This window comes from Pleurodeles waltl, chromosome 9, assembly GCF_031143425.1.
Source record: "Pleurodeles waltl isolate 20211129_DDA chromosome 9, aPleWal1.hap1.20221129, whole genome shotgun sequence".
NCBI lineage: Eukaryota > Metazoa > Chordata > Amphibia > Caudata > Salamandridae > Pleurodeles > Pleurodeles waltl.
The window spans coordinates 384,835,425-384,856,968 of NC_090448.1; the positions used below are offsets into that span (position 1 = coordinate 384,835,425).

The 21,544-nt window shown below is 45.7% G+C and overlaps 1 protein-coding gene across 4 annotated transcripts in view; it reads right to left on the reverse strand.

Moving 5' to 3' along the window:
• The window catches only part of LOC138259344 (uncharacterized), a 153,905-nt gene extending 139,021 nt beyond the window's left edge, over positions 1-14,884 (reverse strand). The window contains exon 1 of one of the 4 annotated variants that reach the window (XM_069206997.1): positions 12,977-13,448. The gene's annotated coding sequence lies outside the window, so the exon portion shown is untranslated. Of the gene's footprint in view, positions 1-12,976; positions 13,450-13,590 lie in introns of those variants that run through there. The other 3 variants (XM_069206998.1, XM_069207001.1, XM_069207000.1) reach the window with 3 other exon arrangements.
• Positions 14,885-21,544: the final 6,660 nt, after the last annotated feature.

Genomic DNA, 21,544 nt, shown 5'->3' on the forward strand with positions numbered 1-21,544 from the left:
TTGTCTCAAAAAGCACACACTGCCACAGTACTTCTTGGCACTGAAAAAAACTACTTTGTGTTCCAATATGCTCCTTTTGGAATAGCAGAATGCTATCACTTAATGTAAAGCATATAGATAGACAGAATTTTAATAAAAACTAAATTTCTTGGCTACGGCCAGACCTAATTAGGGGCCCAATTTGTAAAGAAAGTCACAAAAGTGGTATGTGTATTTGAATTAGTGGCTTTCATGAATTCACAAGAATTTACAGAAGTAAATCAGGAAATCATACTCCTAGGAAATATTTGGGAACTGTATTTTAGCACAAGCAAATATGCATGTGTAGATCTGCTCATGTGAAAATCTATTGAGCGTTTACAAGTTCATTTTCCCTTCAATCACTTTTTTCCCCAACCCAAGAAGAACTTCTACTTCTGTCCTTGCCATGAGTACAATGTCCAACGTTTCAGTATGGGGCAAGATTAGAGAAGATTTGGTGAAAATCCTTAAAACTTTCAAGTTAGTAGTTTTGCACAGACTCAAATGCATTCCAGGCATGGAACTATTGTTTATTGCTTCCTCCAGCCCCAGTATATAGATCTGCGGAAAGGTGGCAAAATAAGGAAATTGCTATAGTAGGGCTTGAAATTGCTAGTATTAAAGCCCTACTATAGTATTAGCCCTTGCATAATCAGAGAGGCTATAATCAGAGCTCTTACATAATGAGACCGCGGCCTTAATTTGTCACCGCACTACATGGCACCAAAGGTCAAGTATATTTATTTTTACAGGACAAGTAGATTTAAGAAGCAAAATGGACAAGTAGATATTTAATTAAATTCCACAACCCTGAATACTCCAAAGATTCTTACCATCAAACAGAGTTGAATGTAACATGAAACACATTATACAAGTAAATTAAGGAAGGCCATTCAACCCCACTCTCTAATACAGGACACATTTAATAAGTGTTGGTATCAAAGAACTATACCACAACCACTTCTTCATCACCAAGACAAGATAAGAGCATTTTTCGGGGACCCATGCATGACACCAAAACAATTCCCACACAAGACCACAAGAAGTAGACTAATCTGCCAACCATACACTCCCAAAACGTGCTCTACCATTCAACGAGTTACAAAGTGCAGAGTGTTCAACTTTCCATTACCACTTTGCACATGAAAAGAGGCATTGTGCATGTGGAAACATCAGAAGAGGTCTGTTTGAGTGCGAGGGTGACTGTGTGATTGGGTGCAATCAAGAGGTTGCATTCCATAACCACCTCCTCTACATCAGAACCTTTTAAAAGATATAACTTATCCAGATATTGAGCTTGTGAGAAAACAAGGCTGACTGCAGAGTCCCCTTACCTTTTTGCCCCCATTTTTCACTTTGTGCTGGTGTTTTCCTGACTCTGATGGTGCCCTGGGTACTGATAACCTGTGCTCTGAATAAAATGAGTATGCAAATTAGGCTAATTATAATTGGCTAAGTCAACCTACCTACAAGTCCCTAGTATATGGTAGGACATGTAGGTTTAGGGACCCCAGCATAGGTGCACTGTTGAGGTGCCCAGTGTCATTTTAAAGGCAGACCTACCTTGCTGGCTGCTTTTAATTTAAAGTTACATGCAAATTAGATTTTGGAATTAAAAGTAGTTCCAAAGTCTTAAACTACCTTATTGTTACATACAAGTCACCCCTAAGGTGTGCCCAATGTACCCCTAGGGCTGAGCCCCATTGAGCCATAAGCAGAGACCCTGTAAAAATAGTTTTATAAGCAACTGGTGAGGTAAAACAGCCAATTTTGTTTTCCCTCATTGTAGTGCATGGCCTCCATAGGCTAGAATGGGAAGACGTTATTTTAATTTCTAAGGCCCTCTTAAGTGTCAGATACCTGAAGTTTGGTATCACATTAATTGTTATAATAAATCCCACAACTTACAATTGTTGGATTTAATATAACGTGTTCAGGTAAAGAGTTTTAAACTCTACCTAAAAAATTGCCAACTTCAGACCTGTAGTTCTCTGCTCTGATTGGCCAGCCTCTGGCAGCCTGGCCAGGCTGCCTTGATGAGGTGTGAAGTAGCCTGGGCAGAACACAAAGAGATGTGCCTGGGGGGAGGAGTAATTCCCTCAGCAGATGGAAAAGCAGGAAGGGGGAGGGCTGCCAAACTGGTCTTCAAAGGCAGGGAAGGACATTTGGAGCAACGCCCCCACATCCTGCAAACCCAGACAATTTGGTGCCCTCCTGATTAGATTAGGGGAGGGCAGGAGAGGGGTGTGTTTAGGATTTTTAGCCACACCAGTGGGTGGGCTCAGCCAGATGTAACCTCCAAAAATCACTTTCAGCCATGATGGATTTTTGAGGAATGTTGCTCCCTGGGATTGATTTTTGCCACACTTCCCAGGAAGTGGTCATCACAGAGGGAAGGACCCTGCACCTGATTGGAGAACCAGGACCGCCATGTTTTTCACCCAGAAGCAAGGATACAATTGGCAGACCTGCACCCACACCTCACATCCCTACCAGATTCCAACAAGGAAGAAATACAGGAGAAGGACTGCCCTGCTGGACCCCTGACCTGCACCTGGATACTGCACTCTGGAGGACTGCACCAGCTGCACGCTTGGGCTTCACCACAAGAAGGACTTTGTCTGGCTTCAAATGGTTCAAGGAGGGACACCCTGTTTGCTACAGGTGAAAAATTGCTAACCAGAGTCCCCTGCGCCAAGTCCAGTGGCCAATTTGGAGTTTGCACCAGGTGCATTCTGGGAGTTGTAGTCCGCACCCTCAAAGAGCATCTCAGAGCTTATGGAACCTTGGGATGAGTTGTGGACCTTAAAAGAACCTTAAAAGAGCATCTGGGAGAAGATCCAGAAGTTTGGAGAAATTTTGGAAAAAAGCTCCATAAAGGGACTGACCCGCCGTGGCAACTCTAGCTGGCTTCTATCAACCGCGACCCGGCCTGACATGCAGGTTCGTCCCAGTGAAGAAAATCTCTGAAAAAGTGACAACGTCCAAACGTGGAAAGTTGACCAGGACCTCCCAGACAGTGTATGCAAAGAAGGCTCCAAGGACTGGGATCAAGATTCAGGTTTGCCCTGGTCGAAGGATTTTCATCTCGAAAAAACGACTAAGCCTGAAGGTAAAAATCTCCACGAGGGCTCCTGCAATGCGTATCCGAGGAAAAGTTCAAGGAGGTCGGATTGGACTGGCGACGGTCCCGCTGAAGAAAATCTTCAAGAAAATGACTAAGTCCAAAGGTAACCTTTTGACCGAGGCCTCCCGTGGGCTGTTGCCGAGGAGGGCTCCATCGTGGTCAGCCTTAAACTTTGACTTTGACCCGGTCGAGCTGCGACCAGATGACCAGATTGGCGCTATTCGTTTCTAAGTGCTAAAAAGCATTAATTCTTTAAAAATTCATATCTCCGGATTCCCTTGTTCGATTTTATTCGTTTTTGGTGTCTTTTTAAATATAAGACTATCATCTATTGTTATAAGTTGGTGTTGGATTTTTATTGTGTTTTACTTATTTACTGTTTTGTGATTTTTTAATGCTTTACACATTTGTCTCCTAAGTTAAGCCTTGTCACTCGTTGCCAAGCTACCAAGGGTTGAGCTGGGTTTACATTTTTGAGACCTAACTGGATCTAAGTGGAGATTAGTGGCCTAATGCTAAGTGTAGGTACTTGCCTGCCCTTACCAATGATCCATTTTCCTAAAAAGCTTAACATTTGTGATAACTATGTCAGATTACTTCTGCTTAGACTGTGTGACAATCATCCGGGCCATCCCACAGCCACACAAGAATGAAAGAGTTCTAAAGTGCTGGGTCAGCAATAAGTAAAGTTGGACAACACATCTCAATCGAAGGCAACCTGCTTTCCATTTGTCCAATTAATGACCACCCTTGTTGTTTCCTGCTTGCATCTACCTGAATGATTATGTAAACATTCCTTTAAAAAAAAAATAAAAAAAAAAAAAAACTTTTCACCAACAGTTCTAGGGCACTAGATCCCCAAACACTTCTACTGTCAAATCACGAAAGGTTTAATTTTGCCTTGCTACTGTTTTTTTTTTGTATCCAACTCACTTAAAAAAAAAAGTGTTCAATATGAAACTTTTTGCTCAAACTTTAGCAGAGATTGTTTTCTTTCAGGGTATAAGCACCACAATCGCTGTCTTCTTTCAGGGTATTAGCACCACAATCGAAGCACCCAAGTATAAAAATAACTTCCTTTGATTGCTATGAAAACAAACTACTACAAAACATAGCTTTGAAGTGGTGGTAAAATCCTACTGAATCCCAGCTTCTTCAGATCATAGACTTGTTGTCATTTTTCTATGTTTGGATCCTCCAATTTCTAAGAAAAGTAGCCAAATGCTGGAAGACACACTGAAGTATACAAAAGGTTATGCATGGAACGTATGTTTTAACCTCAGCCACTGGCAATTACTTAGACTGCATCCCAATCCCTTGTTATTTTGCACACCATGCCACCTGAGTTTGGACCCAAGTGGGACGGCTATGCCCAGACATGGGTCCTGTGCACACTGTCACTGGAACAAAGAAATACCTCGCTGATGAGCCCTAACTAGGCCAAAACTGATTATATTTGAGGAAGCATGGGAGGAATTCTCAGTGGGGACTGGTCAGTTCCTACATTATGCTAAAATTGCAGATACATCAAGGGAAATATGGACAGGCTTCCCTGAAACTTCCCAGCAGTTGGTTAGACTCCTAACTTGATGTATATGCTCTATAAAGTATCAAACTACAGGGTTAGTGAGAGCCTTAATGCCACATAGGTGTGGATTATTGACCTATGGTATCAGTTGACAGATAAAGAACGGCTGGCGGCCTGTTAACTGATAAAAAGAGAAAAAAAAGTTGTAATGCAATGCCAAGTTCAAATTGATACACTTTAATTATGTCCATCGAACTTATCTGACCCCAGTCCAAGTGAACAGAATGTATTGGGGAGGGGCAGTGGCCTTCCCGAGATGTGGAGCCGATGGGGCCTCCTTCTGCACATGGCCTGGCTGTGTCCAATACTGCATACTTTTTGGGCAACAATGACGAAAAGACTAGGGGTGGTAACTGGAAATTAATTTGAAGATGCCCCACAATATTTCCTCCAAGGCATGATTAAGAAACCCTTGAGGAGGAAAATACGATGGAAGTTCCTACAGCTTGCCCTGGTCATTGCTAAAAGGGGAGTGGCCATGTCGTGGCATGCAAAGAACGTCCCCTCTATATCTTTGTGGAGTAGGGACACAATTGAGTGAACACTGGCAGAGGAGATACACCTCAGACAGAGTAGACATGATGATAAAGTGACGGAATAATTAGAAACCTATGCAGAGACATTGGAAGCATTTCAGAAAGCAGATACGGACACTCAATGCCTGGGGACACATTCACAGCATTATGACACTAGTACATAATACACAGACGCTGCAACAATGTGTGGCTGAACAGATATGGGGGTATGGCACTTCTACGGCGACAAGGGTTGGTGGTGAAAGTGAATACTGCACAGTTGTTGACTTTGAATAATGGCCTGTTGTTATCAATTAAACATTTATTTATATATATATATAATAATGTTGGAAAATTGGTTATTGGTAAGGGCAGGTAAGTACCTACACTTAGCAATAGGCCACTAACCTCCACTTAGGTCTCAGTAAATTAAACCCAGCTCAACCCTTGGTAGCTTGGCAACGCGCAACAAGGCTTAACTTAGGAGACAGAGTGTAAAGCATTCAAATATCACAAAACAGTAATTAAATAAAACAGAGGAAACAGTTTAAAAATCCAAAACCAATTTATAACAATATATTATATTTTTATCTTTAAAATGACACAAAAACGAATAAAATTGGATAAGGGAAACCGGAGATATTAATTTTTAAAGAATTATTGTTTTCTAGCACCTAGAAACAAAAAGCGCCAATCTGGTCATCTGGTCGCACCTCGACCGGGGCAAAGTCAAATTTTAAGGCCGACCGCGATGGAGCCCGGCTCGGCAATAGCCCGCAGGAGGCCTCGGTCAAAAGCTTACCTTCGGACTTGGTCGTTTTTCTGAAGATTTTCTTCAGCGGGACGAACCTGCCAGTCCAATCCAACCTCCTGGAACTCTTCTCCGGATACGCGTCGCGGGAGCCCTCGGTGGAGACTTTCACCTTCGGACTTAGTCATTTTTTCGAGGTTAAAATCCTTCAACCGGGGCAAACCTGGATCTTGATACGACGTCCTTGGAGCCCTCCTTGGATACGCTGGCTGGGAGGACCCAGTCAACTTTCTACGTTCTGACTTAAGTCTCTTTTTTTGGAGATTTTCTTCACCGGGACGAACCTGCAAGTCAGGCCAGGTGGCGGTTGAGGCAAGTCGGCTAGAATTGGCGCAGCGGGTTGTCCCTCTATGGAGCTTTTTTTTCAAAAGTTCTCCAAACTTCTGGATCTTCTTCCAGATGTTCCTTTAAGGTTCTTTTGGGGTCCACAGCTCACCCCAAGGTTCCAGAAGCGCTGACATTATCCTAGGGGGTGTGGACTACAACTCCCAGAATGCACCTGTCGCAAACTCCTTTTTGGCCACCGGACAGTGGTCAGCTGGTTGATTTCTTCAGGAGTTGGTGCAGGGGGCTCTGGTTAGCAATTTTTCACCTGTAGCAAACAGGGAATCCCTCCTTGAACCAGTTGAAGCCACGCAAAGTCCTTCTTGTGGTGAAGCTCAAGTGTGCAGCTGGTGCAGTCCTTCAGAGTGCAGGGTCCAGGTGCAGGCCAGGGGTCCAGCAGGGCAGTCCTTCTTCTGTGGTTCTTCCTTGTTGGAATCTGATGGGGATCTGGTAGGGAACTTAGGTGTGGGTGCAGGTCTGCCAGTTTTATCCTTGCTCCTGGGTGAAAAACAGGGGGGTCCTGGTTCTCCAATCAGGTGCAGGGTCCTTCCCCCTGTGATGACCACTTCCTGGGAAGTGTGGCAAAAATCAATCCCAAAACTATTTTTATAAGGTCCCTGCTTATAGTTACATGGCACCCAGCCCTAGGGGCACCTAGGGCACACCTTAGGGGTGACTTATATATAAAAATAAGGTTGTTTAATACTTTGGAACTACTTTTAATTCCAAAGTCGAATTTGCATATTACTTTAATTTAAAAGCAGCCAGCAAGGCAGGCGGCCTTTAAAAGGACATTGGGCACCTCAGCAGTGCACCTATGGGGGCACTGCCTATGCTATATACTACCATATACTAGGGACTTATAGGTAGGTTGACTTAGCCAATTATAATTAGCCTAATTTGCATACTGATTTTACACAGAGCACAGGCCCTGGGACTGGTTAGCAGTACCCAGGGCACCATCAGAGTCAGGAAAACACCAGCAAAAAGAGGAAAATGGGGGCAGAAAGTTAGGGGGCCTCTGCAATCAGCCCGTTTTCTCACAATATATATATATATATATATATACATACTGTATATATATACATATACATATATATATATACATATACATACATACATATACACACACACACACACTAGGGGAAACTGGGCCTGGGTTGCTTGTGTTTTGGCTCAGGAAGGACCTCATCTGGAAGTTCACGCTAGAACTTTCCCATTGGAGCGGGGTTAAGACTGATTTGCATATGGCTTGGTCCAAACTGAGGCGGCATTGTGTGCAAAATAACAATGGACTGGGATCCGGCTTGAGTAATTACCAGTGGCTGAAATTATTTCAAGCAATTAGTCACTTTTTGTATACTTTAGTGTGTTGCATTAAGTGGAATGAGTATGCAGTGAAGTTGGTCCGGTGCACAACGTCACTTGAACATAACTATACCTGGCTGATGAGCCTTAACTAGAGCAAAACTTGTTCTGGGTTCGATTGTATTGTGGTCTAAGGGGGACCTGGGTCCAAACTGAGGTGGCATGGGCTACAAAATAAACATTAGACTGGGGAGCAGCCCTGAATAATTACCAGTGGCTGAGATTAATTCAAGCATTCCATCCATCACTTTCGTGTACAGGGAGTGCAGAATTATTAGGCAAGTTGTATTTTTGAGGATTAATTTTATTATTGAACAACAACCATGTTCTCAATGAACCCAAAAAACTCATTAATATCAAAACTGAATATTTTTGGAAGTAGTTTTTAGTTTGTTTTTAGTTTTAGCTATGTTAGGGGGATATCTGTGTGTGCAGGTGACTATCACTGTGCATAATTATTAGGCAACTTAACAAAAAAATATATATACCCATTTCAATTATTTATCATTACCAGTGAAACCAATATAACATCTCAACATTCACAAATATACATTTCTGACATTCAAAAACAAAACAAAAACAAATCAGTGACCAATATAGCCACCTTTCTTTGCAAGGACACTCAAAAGCCTGCCATCCATGGATTCTGTCAGTGTTTTGATCTGTTCACCATCAACATTGCGTGCAGCAGCAACCACAGCCTCCCAGACACTGTTCAGAGAGGTGTACTGTTTTCCCTCCTTGTAAATCTCACATTTGATGATGGACCACAGGTTCTCAATGGGGTTCAGATCAGGTGAACAAGGAGGCCATGTCATTAGATTTCCTTCTTTTATACCCTTTCTTGCCAGCCACGCTGTGGAGTACTTGGGCGCGTGTGATGGAGCATTGTCCTGCATGAAAATCATGTTTTTCTTGAAGGATGCAGACTTCTTCCTGTACCACTGCTTGAAGAAGGTGTCTTCCAGGAACTGGCAGTAGGACTGGGAGTTGAGCTTGACTCCATCCTCAACCCGAAAAGGCCCCACAAGCTCATCTTTGATGATACCAGCCCAAACCAGTACTCCACCTCCACCTTGCTGGCGTCTGAGTCGGACTGGAGCTCTCTGCCCTTTACCAATCCAGCCACGGGCCCATCCATCTGGCCCATCAAGACTCACTCTCATTTCATCAGTCCATAAAACCTTAGAAAAATCAGTCTTGAGATATTTCTTGGCCCAGTCTTGACGTTTCAGCTTGTGTGTCTTGTTCAGTGGTGGTCGTCTTTCAGCCTTTCTTACCTTGGCCATGTCTCTGAGTATTGCACACCTTGTGCTTTTGGGCACTCCAGTGATGTTGCAGCTCTGAAATATGGCCAAACTGGTGGCAAGTGGCATCGTGGCAGCTGCACGCTTGACTTTTCTCAGTTCATGGGCAGTTATTTTGCGCCTTGGTTTTTCCACACGCTTCTTGCGACCCTGTTGACTATTTTGAATGAAACGCTTGATTGTTCGATGATCATGCTTCAGAAGCTTTGCAATTTTAAGAGTGCTGCATCCCTCTGCAAGATATCTCACTATTTTTGACTTTTCTGAGCCTGTCAAGTCCTTCTTTTGACCCATTTTGCCAAAGGAAAGGAAGTTGCCTAATAATTATGCACACCTGATATAGGGTGTTGATGTCATTAGACCACACCCCTTCTCATTACAGAGATGCACATCACCTAATATGCTTAATTGGTAGTAGGCTTTCGAGCCTATACAGCTTGGAGTAAGACAACCTGCATAAAGAGGATGATGTGGTCAAAATACTCATTTGCCTAATAATTCTGCACTCCCTGTATACTTAAATGTTGAAAGAGTAGACAGAATAACTGCTAAGAATTTCACTAGGCCTATTTTTTTATTTAAAAGTTTGAGGCTAGAACAAAAGTTTGCTGTGTACAGTTTTGTAGGATTGTGCGTGGAAGCAACTGCAGTGCCCTTAACTATGACCTGAATTTTGGTAAAGAGTGATTACGGTGCACATTCACAGTAACTTTGGTGTTTGTTTGGTGAACAGTGCTAGCACACTCACATATAGGGGGTCATTCTGACCTTGGCGGTCATTTCGCAAGACCGCTGAGTTACCGCCGCGGTAAAGACCGCCGACCGCGGCAGTATGCCGCTGCGCGTATTCCGACCGCTGGGAGCGTTCCGCCGGAAAACCGCCAGCAGCCACACTGGCGGTCGGCGGGAAAGTGGAGACTGGTCAACCTCCACCGCCACGCCAGCAGAACACCGCCCACAGAATTACGACCCACATTTCTGTGTGGCGGTCTTCTGTTGGCGGTCACGTCCCTATGGCTCCCGTCGCCTCCCGGAGGACCAACGCACAAGGTAAGTTGATCGTCCGTGAGGGGAGGGGGTGGGGGGTGTTGTGTGATGTGTGCATGCATGGGGGTGTGTAGAGGGGGTGTGTGAGTGCGTGCATGCGGACGGGGGTGCTGCTGTGCCTATGGGCAATGTGTGTAGTTCGGCGGGTGCGCATGTTGGCATGTATGTGTGCGGTTATGTGCCCCCATTGTGTATGTGTGAGTGTAGGGGGTGTGCATATGTGCATGTTGGGGGTGCGTGCATGTCGGGGTGCATGTATGTGCATGTCGGGGTGGGGGGGCGGAGGGTGTGGGGGGAGGACTCGTGGGGGGTAGTGGGGGGTGGGGGAGACCCCTATCAGTGCCAGGGATGGAATTCCCTGGCCCCGATAGTGCCTACCGCCATGGTTCGCATGGCGGTTCCCGACCGCCAAAAACCGCGGCGGTAAGCAGGGTCATGATACGGTTGGCGGTCTTGGGTCGACCGCCGGGCCGGAGTGCGCAAACTCCAGCCCGTCGGTCATGACCGCCGTGGCGGTCGGAGTGGGAAAGTGGCGGTCGATTGCGGCGGTGACCGCCGCGGTCAGAATGCCATTTTTTGGACCGCCGCCTCTCCGCCGACCGCCAAGGTCAGAATGAGGGCCATAGTGTTTTAATTAGAGTTCCCATTTTACTCCATGTCAGGAACTCACCTCGTTTGTAGCGCTGTAATTTCATTCAGCCTAGCTAGACATTCTGGAAACTGCAGTATTTGCTTCTAATGAACCAAGTAGATTAAAATATCTGGAATAGTGATTTTTAAAACACAATGTCAAGACTGGAAAAGTTTTGGTCCCTAAACATGCAGCAATACAGTGACCACTGTTCTATTTGAACATCGGTAGTGTGGCTTCTAAGAGTGGAACACCTTCTGTTGAAGAAAGTACTGCCTTAAATTATTATGTAATGCTAGTTTGGAAAACAGAATTGTACACTTGCCACGAGTATGATAAGCGTTTAGCAGGACCGGCTGTGCCCATGTATTGACAGTGAGGTTTGATGAAAAGGTGCATTACATTGTGTTGTAGATCTTTCCTCCCTGCCTTTCAAGTGAGCAAATGATGATTACTCGCCGGCAAGCCTACAGTGTGTAGATTCACTTAAGGGCCTACTACACCAGCCACTTCCAACCCTGAAGTCTGCTACTGACGCTCCCAATTATACGACAGGGAAATAGTTTAAAATCCCAGAATGTAAGAAGCAATAGGTTAAAATCGCAGGGCATCCTTAGCATCACATGTGACATTGGCCCACTAAGCAGCCAAGAAGTGCTCATAACGGCTAAGTAGTGCTATAACACATCTTCTTACACCGCTGTAAAGGGCTGTGATATTACTCAGGTGTCTTTGGCAATAGCGTCCCTGTTGTTACTTTGACTGTATTCCTGGGAGTCCATCCTCTGATCGGGGGAAAGGCTGCTTCTCTGCGATGTCAGATCCTAAAGAATTAGAAGTTGGTCACCAAACTGGTTGGGATTCCTGAGGATTCTGCTGGGTAGTTCAATATATCTACTGTCTCTGATACACATCATTAGTTCCCTTCCCTTTTCTCTTTCGGACGTCTGGGTGTCTTACTGTAACTGGTGGGTGCCAGGACACCAGCGTACGACCTGTGGCAGTGTGCCTAGTATTGTTTGTACATATACGTGCTTAATTACGAGCCCCTCGTAGCGGTTTCAGGACGTATTAAGATCACGGAGATATTTCTAGTCGCTTTCCAATCCAATTTCTGCTCCATGTTGTAACGAACTAAAACAATGGTATAATAAAGTAGGCAAACGCAACCATAAATTAAGTTATTAAAGTAAGAAAAATGTTAAGCTTAATAACCGATATCTTTTAGTCCTCTCAAAATTACAAAATCGGAAATGAGGCAAATGTCAGTCAAGGGGAAAATAGGTTTTCTACAGTCAAAAAAGAAAGTGTTTCTAACTCTTACAGTTTTAAGCCCACGATTTCTGGTATATTACATGGCTGATCTGACTAAAGTTATTAAGGGAGCTAATTGTTAAGCTTAAAATTCATATTAATCATTCACGTTCAAGCCTAACATATGCGAGAAGGCTAAAAATTTAAGATTATTGTTGGTGCCTTCCTAAACTCAGTTGCATTTGTACTCATGTTTTATTTTAAAATGTTTTGTTGTTGCTTAAACCCTACTTTTAACACAGTATTTTAACACACTATACTGCAAAAATGTTATTAGTCGAAATGAAATACTTTGAGTCAGCCATTGCACTGTAATGTATTAGCTATTAAAAAGGAACGTGTGGATATTTTATGAGTTTACGATGTAGGCTATGTGTATATGTATTAAATGTAAGGTTTTTATTGTGTTTTAAATTGTTAAAGACATGTTTTAAAGGCAATGGTGTCAGATAGGTTACTTGACTTGTACATTCAGTTGCAGCAGCTCTCCTGCATATAAAAAATGAAAGATGAGACTTCTTTCGCAGACCTACGAGGTTCTGTTGAAGCTCAGTGGGGCACTGTGCATTAGGATGGCCAAACTGTGGCCTGCCATTAGTGGCACCAAAACAGCTCCAGCACAGTAACAATTACTTCTACTTCTTATAATGCAAAAAATGTGGAAGAGACTAATCAAAAATGGGACGCCGTCATTCCAAATACAGGTCAAATACAGGTGACGTCTTTTCTCAGAGCCTAAAGCCCAACATAAGCCTAAAGCCCAATATTTTCCCACCAACGCTCTACTTGCATTACAGCTCGGAGACAAGAATAAAATGATTGCTTTAAAACGGACCCAATAATACAACCGCAGTAAAGAGTAGATAGACTCCGTACAGAGACGCCACTTGAAATAAACTCAGCAGCACTGCTGCCCAACTCACCCGCGCCGCGGCCTACCCTGGCAGGTGGTGCAGGTGCGCCCGGACTCATTAGGGCAGCGTGACCAAACACACCTGATTCTTTCTTTACAGAAACAGAATCTATCTGCTAGACTTTCCGTCTAGGCTTCGTCTGTTATTCAGCTGCACCCAAATAAGGCTGCGGGAGGCATGTGCATGGTATTTTGACCACGACGACCATCCGGCCTGTACATCGCGTCACAAACACCACCGGCGTATCGTGTAAGCTTACGGTATTTCAGGGGCGTTGTTGGTGATGTGTGGGAAGGTGGAGGCGTGTGCGTCCACCGGCGAAGCTGGATTTGTAAAGGAAAAAGGTTGGCTATGGCGTGGGAGATCTACCATTACCTGCCCAGCGCTCGCACATTTTCAATATTTAAAGAAAATACCCAGTAGATATCTGCAGTTTTTCAGGAAGTGTGATAAATGTGAAGGGTAAGTATTCGGGAAGCAAAGACTTTCTGTTCCAGGTCAGCAGAGGCAGAGCCATATTACCAACAACCGAAACGCCGACAAAATAAGGCCAACACAGAAACCCAAAATAACAAAGGGAACACCATGATGTGTCTGGATCAGACAATATAAATAGTTCCGACCTGAATCATTGAAGGTACATAGTATCCATGACATTTATAACCGCTGCTCTTCGGAACCTGATCTATTTACTTCCGCGTTGGATTCGAGACCTTATATCACTTCCTGTCTGATCCAAAATGGCAGCGCACATGAATAAGTTGGGGATTCTGTAGCGTGCCTGGTACAGTGCCTTCTACCTTTCTGTAGAGGAACTTATTGGTGTCGTATTATGGGCCATTATGCCATGAAGATCAAGCAGCCGTGAACTTCCTAAGCCTCACTGTATTTTGGCAAAACCGTGAACGTAGATCGCTGCAAGAGCGTTGTATGGGTAACATGGCTCTCCATTCGCACGCTACACATTCCGTCGGGAAAACCAAAACAGTGGCAGGTGCTATACTTGGATTAATATCAGCCTCTCGTGATTACGTGGGGCTTTTTTTTCCAGCCGAGTATTTTTTTGGTCCGATGTACCGCCTCTTATATGATATAGGGTGTATGCAAATCATCCTTGGTTCTGCTCCAATGGGAATCGTCCATTCAGACCGGTCAGGCCCCCATGTATTACAAAAATTCTAATCTAAGTGGCAGGCTACCAATTCTCAGACAGCCCTCCCTATTTGAGCTTTCTGCAGCCCAGCAGACTGAGTATTAACTCCGCGACCTTAGCTCATGGTCTTTACAAACTCCTTTTCCATACTGTGCAGAGATAGGCATTTGAAACGAGGGAGAAGTGGGGGCAAGTGCCTGGAGTGTGAAACTGTGTCTGCAGAGCGCGAAGCTACCTTGTTCTGCCATGCCAACGTATATGGTCATTATTTTAATCGAGAGAAGAGGGTGCTACTTTAAAAACCGCAGCCTTATTCGTTAAACTATAAATGTCTGAAACTTTTCGTCAAATATGTGTTCATAGCTTCTTTGCTGTTGTATTTGCCTCACAGTATTCAGCGTCGAGGAGTTTGGCAAAATGCCTTTCCGTGTTCTCACACTGACAGTTGGGTCAGTATCAATTCACAGTCCCAGCTCTAAGTTCCGTCTTTACATTTAGCTTATGTTCCTCTATCCCATTCTTCATTCTATGAGTAGCTTTACTTTTCTTTTTTATTCCATCTTTTGCTGCCTCTCTATGAACTCCCCTTTCCTTACGTCTGTTGTGTCGGTCGTCAGAGACAGACTGATCAATTATTGCCGCGGTGCCGACGTGAATAAAACTCACTACTGCCAGTTTGAAGTTATGGGATTCAAGTGGTCAGTTGGGCCCGAGATCGCGCGTCTGGGTGGCAGCGGGCTGCGCTGCCTTTGGTGTCCCGTGTCTCCCTGCCCCTCCGACCACGCCCCGTTTATTTAAATGCCCCCAGGCCGAAGCCTCGGGGGAAACCAAACAACACACAAAACGGAGGTAAACTCTAGGTTCCAACATCCGGGAACCACTCCCCCATGGCTCATTACGTGTCAGATAGTCGGTCAGGTCACTGACTAGCGACACAACATTCCTCCAAAAATTCATAAACAACAAACAACACACACACTGAAACCATACAGCTTCAAACGTCACATAGGTGATCACGCAAACGAGTTGAAGGGCAAGGATTGTTGCGCAGATTGTATTTGGTGACTCCTGATCAGCTCAAGGTGGCACCCAAACCTGACCATGTGCTTGGTATTTCTGCAGTCCCAGGGGACGGTACGTCGCCTCCAAGACTCGCGGATGGCAAATCGGGGCCACCATCCTCGATCGGTGAGGAGGATGAGTCATCATCGTCGTTGCTGCGAAACACTCCGCTGCGACTTCCGCTTGGCGGATAGAATCTTTTAAAAAAACAATACGTTTCGGATAATAGTCTCGCCCCCACGCTTAGCAACAACAGCAGACCCATTCCGGCGAGTGATCGTCCATGGTGCAGTGTCAAAAAGGGTACAGAACTTAGTCCCGGGAAGAGCACGCTTCAGCAACACCTGGTCCCCGATGGCGAGATCAGATGGAGTGGCATGCCGTCTCATGCTGGCACAGTGGTTGGATGCACGCCGCTTCTCTAGAACGTGGTCCTGACACAGGGCGGGAGGGTTCCACGAGGGATAGTGTCCACATATGCCCTCCCGAATGCAATGTGACTAGGTGCCCGGTTCGTAGTGGAGTGAGGAGTCTGGCGATAATTGCGCAGAAATGCAAAAATCGCGTAGTCCACTGCCTGGTCGCCCGCCACGGCAATGCGAATTACTTTGTTCAGCGTGCGGATGAATCTCTCCACCTCACCGTTGGCCTGAGGCCACCGGGGCATGATCCGTTGATGATGAGTGCCAGTGTTTCTCAGGTACTCCGCTAGCTCTCGGCTTTGGAAAGGTGGCCCATTGTCAGTCTTTAGTTTGGAAATCAAACCATGAGTGGCCATTGCTTTTTCCAAACCCAATATTACTACATCCGCCGTGAGGGCGGGATGATTTCCACCTCAGGGTATTTTGAGAAGTCGTCGATGAGAACCATGGTGTGGCGGCCATCCGGCAAACTCTCGAAGTCAAGGCTAGCAGACATCCATGGTCCTTCTGGGGAGGGCTCCGTGTCGACTGGAACTGGCTTGCTGGGCTCGCCAGTGACCTGACACCACACACACAATCTCACCAGGTCCTCGGCCTCCTCGTCCATTAGGGGAAACCAAACCTTTGACCGCAGGTGCCCCTTTGTCTTAACCATTCCTTGGTGACCATTGTGTGCTAGATTAACAGCTCGAGTGGTAAGAGAGGACGGGATAACCAGCCGGTTCCCTCTTAGGATGCATCCTTCCGGATTTGTGGTAAGCTCTTCACGGACATGGTATAAACTGCTTAAGATGCGCTGGGACTCTGCGGTCAACAACGACAGTTGTTTTTTTACTACATGCCACTGGTTATTCCTCAACGCGACCAGGACCTTTTGGAGGCAGTCATCATCTCGAGTAGCTTGCACAATTTCGTCCATGGACATGGGCATTGGTCTGGATCTGTCAGAGATGTACCGGACATACTCTTCGGTTTCTCAAGCATGATCCACCTCTGTATCCGAAGCCGCTCTGGGATGTCTCGATAGGTAGTCTGCCGGGTTCTCAGATCCCGGTCGATACTCTAGTTGACATCGATAGTCCTGCTGCTGCAGCATCCACTTCTCAATCCTCAGCGGAGGTTTTGAGGCGGTGCCATTGAAGAGAGGGAGCAAAAGCTTATGATCGGTGGTCACAATGAAAGGGCGGCCATAAATGTAGATATGATAATGCTTACAGCCCCAGTGTACAGCAATGGCCTCCTTCTCGATCTGAGAGTATCTCTGCTCAGTTTCCGTCAGTGACCTTCTGGCGTAGGCAACTGGGGACCACATCCCTTCTTCTTGTTCCTGTAGCAGTACGGCACCTAATCCTTTTGGTCCGACGTCAATGGCAATCTTGGTGCTCTTTTTTGGATCAAAGTATTTCAGAGTGGTTTCGCTGGACAGAGCCTGCTTTATGGCTTCAAAAGCCGTTTGTTCCTCGGATTCCCACTTCCAGGGTTCAGAGGCTTTTGTTAACCTCTGGAGTGGTTGAGTGAGGTTGGACAGGGCTTTGATAAAACGGCCACAGTAATTGACCATCCCAAGGAAACTCCGTACTTCTGTGGTGCTAATGGGAGGAGTTGCACTCTTTATATCATTCACCTTGGCCGAATCTGGAGCAACGTCATTTTCTGAGAAGGTGTATCTGAAAAATTGTATCCTGTCCTTAAGGAACTTGCACTTACGCCGGTGCAGGGTGAGCCCAGACTCCTGGATGCGCTGTAGGACATTCTGGAGGCGAGAATGATGTTCTGCGACAGTTGGCGCGTGGACAAGGATGTCATCGCTGACGTTGATGGTTCCAGGCAGGTCAGCTAACATCTCTTGGATGACATTTTGGAACACCTCTGCGGCACTCAATATCCCAAAGCTTAACCGATTGTACCTCCCCAGTCCAACATGTGTGGAGAAGGTTGTAATGTAACGTGACTCTTTCGCCAGCACCAACTGATAGTATCCGGACTGGAGGTCTAGCTTTGAGAACCACCGAGATTCACTAAATTCTCCCAAAATATCGTCAATTGTGGGAGTAAGATGCCTCTCTCGTTTGATGGCTGAATTGGGGAGGCGCATAGACTCTCACATTCGCTTTGGTTAGCGGTGGGACGGGTATCATCCTGCAGTGTTCCTCTGCAGCCAGGAGATTGATGGACGCTCCTGTGTCTACTACTGCTATTGTTTCATGCATGCCCATTTGGATTTGACACCTCGGCAGCGTTGCTTGGCGATTGTGCGCATTTGGGAGCGTGAAGAGGGAGTGGACTACGTGTACTATGGCCTCATCATCGCCCATGTCACTCCCGGGCTCTTACTTTCTTGATGTGGCACTTTCCGCCGTGGTGTTGACTGACGCATTCCCAGTCTTGGTTCTTTTGGATCTGCAAACCTTTTCAAAGTGGTTTATCTTCCTACAGTTAAAGCATATCCTGCCCCTTGCTGGGCATTCTGATGGTTTATGTGGGACTCCGCCACAGTATCCGCACTGTCTACCTTGAGTCCTATTCGGCCGTTGTCTGGGTTTGCTCGTAGGTGTCGTGACCGTGTTGGCCATATCCTCTTTTATGGGTTGCTGCAGGGCCGCCTCCATGTGAGATGCGCGGGCCCGTGACAGCTCTTTCGTACGCCCCATTTGCAGAATATCCGGTAACGGCTTTCCTGATTCTTCTAGAATGCGCTCTCTGAGCTTGATGGATGCACACCCCTGGATGAGTTGTCCTGTTACTTTTTCTGTCTCATCTGCGAACCGGCAGGTGCTAGCTAACTCCCTCAACCTCATGTGAAAGGCGTCTAGTGATTCTTCTCCATGCTGTCTGGCCTGCCGGAATATGAATCTCTCGTAGTCGGTGTTTACCATGGGCTCAAAGTGCCTGTTCAATGCCCCTAAGAGCGTCGTGTGTGTTTTTGGGGCGTCTTCTACCAGATTTTTGGATATTTTATATATATCTCTCCCTCCTATGTGGATGAGCATGGTGCGCTTCTGGTCATTCGCTACCTTTGTGGCTTTGAAGAAAAGGAGTACTCTCTCCACCCATTCCTTCCATCTGGGGGCTTGAGCAGAAGGGGCCCCTTCAACAATGAATGGCTCAACTGGAGGAATGGCAGAAATATTGGCTAACTGGGCTGTGGTATTAATGTAGCGTCAGACAGGTATGTATCAGGAGTGCTGGCCGTGCTGTGAGGTGATGCTGATTGGTCTTTTACCATAGGTATTGGTGTAGAGGCATCAGTGTACTCACTGCATTTGTAGGATCGTCAGTCTGTGAGAGGTGGGCGTTGGTTGTGAGAGGCTGGCCATGTGTCTGGTAATCTATGGTGTCCACAGTCCAGGATTTTCCATTAGCGCCGAGATGCCCTGGATTGTGGACACGAAACGCTTGATCAGGCTTCCTTTTAAAAAAAAAAAAATACAGCACGAGCACCGCGTGGCAAGCGGACGCCGTTTTGAAATTTTATTTAATATTTTTTTTGTGGGGGAGGGAATTTGCCTCTGCGCACAAGCACCGCGTGATTTGCGGCTGCTGTGGGGCAATTCCTATGGCTTGGAGCCGCTTCGCTCGTCGCCAAATGTTGTATCGGTCGTCAGAGGCGGACTGATCAATTATTGCAGCGGTGCCGAAGTGAATAAAACTCACTACTGCCAGTTTGAAGTTATGGGATTCAAGTGGTCGGACGGGCCAGAGATCGCGCATCTGTGTGTCAGCGGGCTGCGCTGCCTTTGGTGTTCCGCGTCTCTCTGCCCCTCCGACCACGACCCGTTTATTTAATTACCCCCGGGCTGGAAGCCTCGGCGGAAACCAAACAACACACAAAACGGAGGTAAACTCTAGGTTCCAACATCCGGGAACCACCCAGGCTGGGCGAGCCTGGGTACTCCCCCATGGCTCATCACGTGTCGGATAGTCGGGCACGTCACCGACCAGCGACACATCGTCCTTGCTTTCTGTGTTCCTCCTCATTGACCTCCGTTACATCTTTTCCTCTTCTGTCACACTATATATGCCCCTTTCTTCACAGTCATGAGCCTTTTTGTTCAATTCTTTCAGATTTCCTCTCCTACTCTCTACCTCCAACCCCTTCACTGAGTGTACTCGTTCTCCATAACCTCATCCTCATTCTCCACATAAAACGGTTCCCTCTTTTCTCTTCATCCACAGCACTTTCTTTGGAAAAGAATAAGTGCCAGGGCCCGCAAGGTTTGCTCAGAAGTCACCGACTGGTGCTATCACGTGTCAGTGGTGCTGAATACCAAGGCTGTGTAGTCTTGATTGTGCCTCATGTTTCTTTCATCCCATCACCAGACAAGTAGCTGCGCCTCACTCTTTCAGGTTCCTTTTCATCACTGCTTTCTTTTTTGACATTGTCAAAATATGGTCACCAGCTGAAATTGGGCACTGGTTCCAACCCATATTTTAGTTATTTGTAAAACTCTTCTTTCTAACGTGTTTTGCCATTTTTTTTTCCAACTCGCTCTTTTTTCACTGTCATTCTTTCTTTCAAAATATGTCTTTTATGGTTTCCCTGTACACGTTATCTTGCTTTTTTTTTCTACGGTTCCCTCTTCCTTACTGTCACTCTGCCCACATTCCTACTTCCTTCTTCTACCCCTTTCACTATCTCTTTTTTCCTCTTCTCTCACCCTACTTCCTTTTTCTTCTTCCTTCTCCTTACTTTAAAGGCACAGGCAAATACATTCGAGTGCCACTATTGGTGAGCACTGTGCTTGAGGGAAGAAGGGTAAAGCTGGAGACCATGAATAACCAGAGACTATGGAGAAACCTGGAAATGGATGCACTTGATGGCACCGGGCAGAGGAATAGAATACATTTTACTGGGAAAAGCCAAGGCTAAAGCTGGAGACCGCATATGGTCTGCAGACAAAGTATAGTACTAAGTGGCTAGACAGCATCTATGTTTTTATCTGGTGTAATAAGATCTCTCAGTCACTTTAGTCTTGCGCTCTGTGGTGATCCAATACTACACTGTCAATACCTACGATCTGATTTGTCACACCATGTAATGTGAATTCCTGTGGCGTCAGCATTAAGTCAATTAGCCGTTTGAACCCTGAAAAATAGTACCAGGTATGGGTCCATTCTGAGCTTGTTTACAAGCAATCCAAGACCAGTTTCGGCCTCATCAGTGAGTTACAGCTTGAGCACTATCAAAGAGTGAGCACAGGGACCACACCTGGAAATATCCATTGTATTTATAGCGTCTCGCTAAGAAAATAAGTGATGTCTGTAATGTTTGAATTACTGTCTGCCACTGGTAGTTAAGTCAGGACAATATTCCACTCCATGCATTTTTATCCACTGTACTATCCAAGACAAAACCAGTGCTGTGCGAATTAGCCCTATCTTCATTTAACAGGAACAACCTAGACAGAACCCAAACCAGTTTTGGCTAGTTAGGCCCCATTAGTGAGATGCAGCTTGTCTATGGTATTGTGAGCTTGAGGCAGATAGCTGGGCTTACCTATTGCACCAAGGAAGTCTCGCTAAGAAAAAAATGTTATGAATGGTATGCTTGTACTAATCTCAGTCACTGGTAATTACTCAGACACCCTCAAATCTCTCTCTTGAGTGGCAGAGTGAGCAAGGAGTCATGGATGGGATTGTGGCCTGAATAATTACCAGGTGCCTGAGATTGTCAGTCATTCCTCCCATCACTTTATTCTAAGTGATATTTCTTTGGAGTCCCCTGCAATGTTCCCTCTAATTTTGTTCCTCCATGTGCGGCAATAAATGATCTCTGTGCGCCAGAGCCAACCTGCATGCACCAAGGACATGTATCAAAGCACTTTGCAAGTGAGTGGAACGCATAAGCTATCAAATGCTAAAATGAGAATTTTTTGATTCACATTGCCATCTAAGCGTCCATGAAAGGGCAAACAACTTTACATTCATTCACAGCTGACC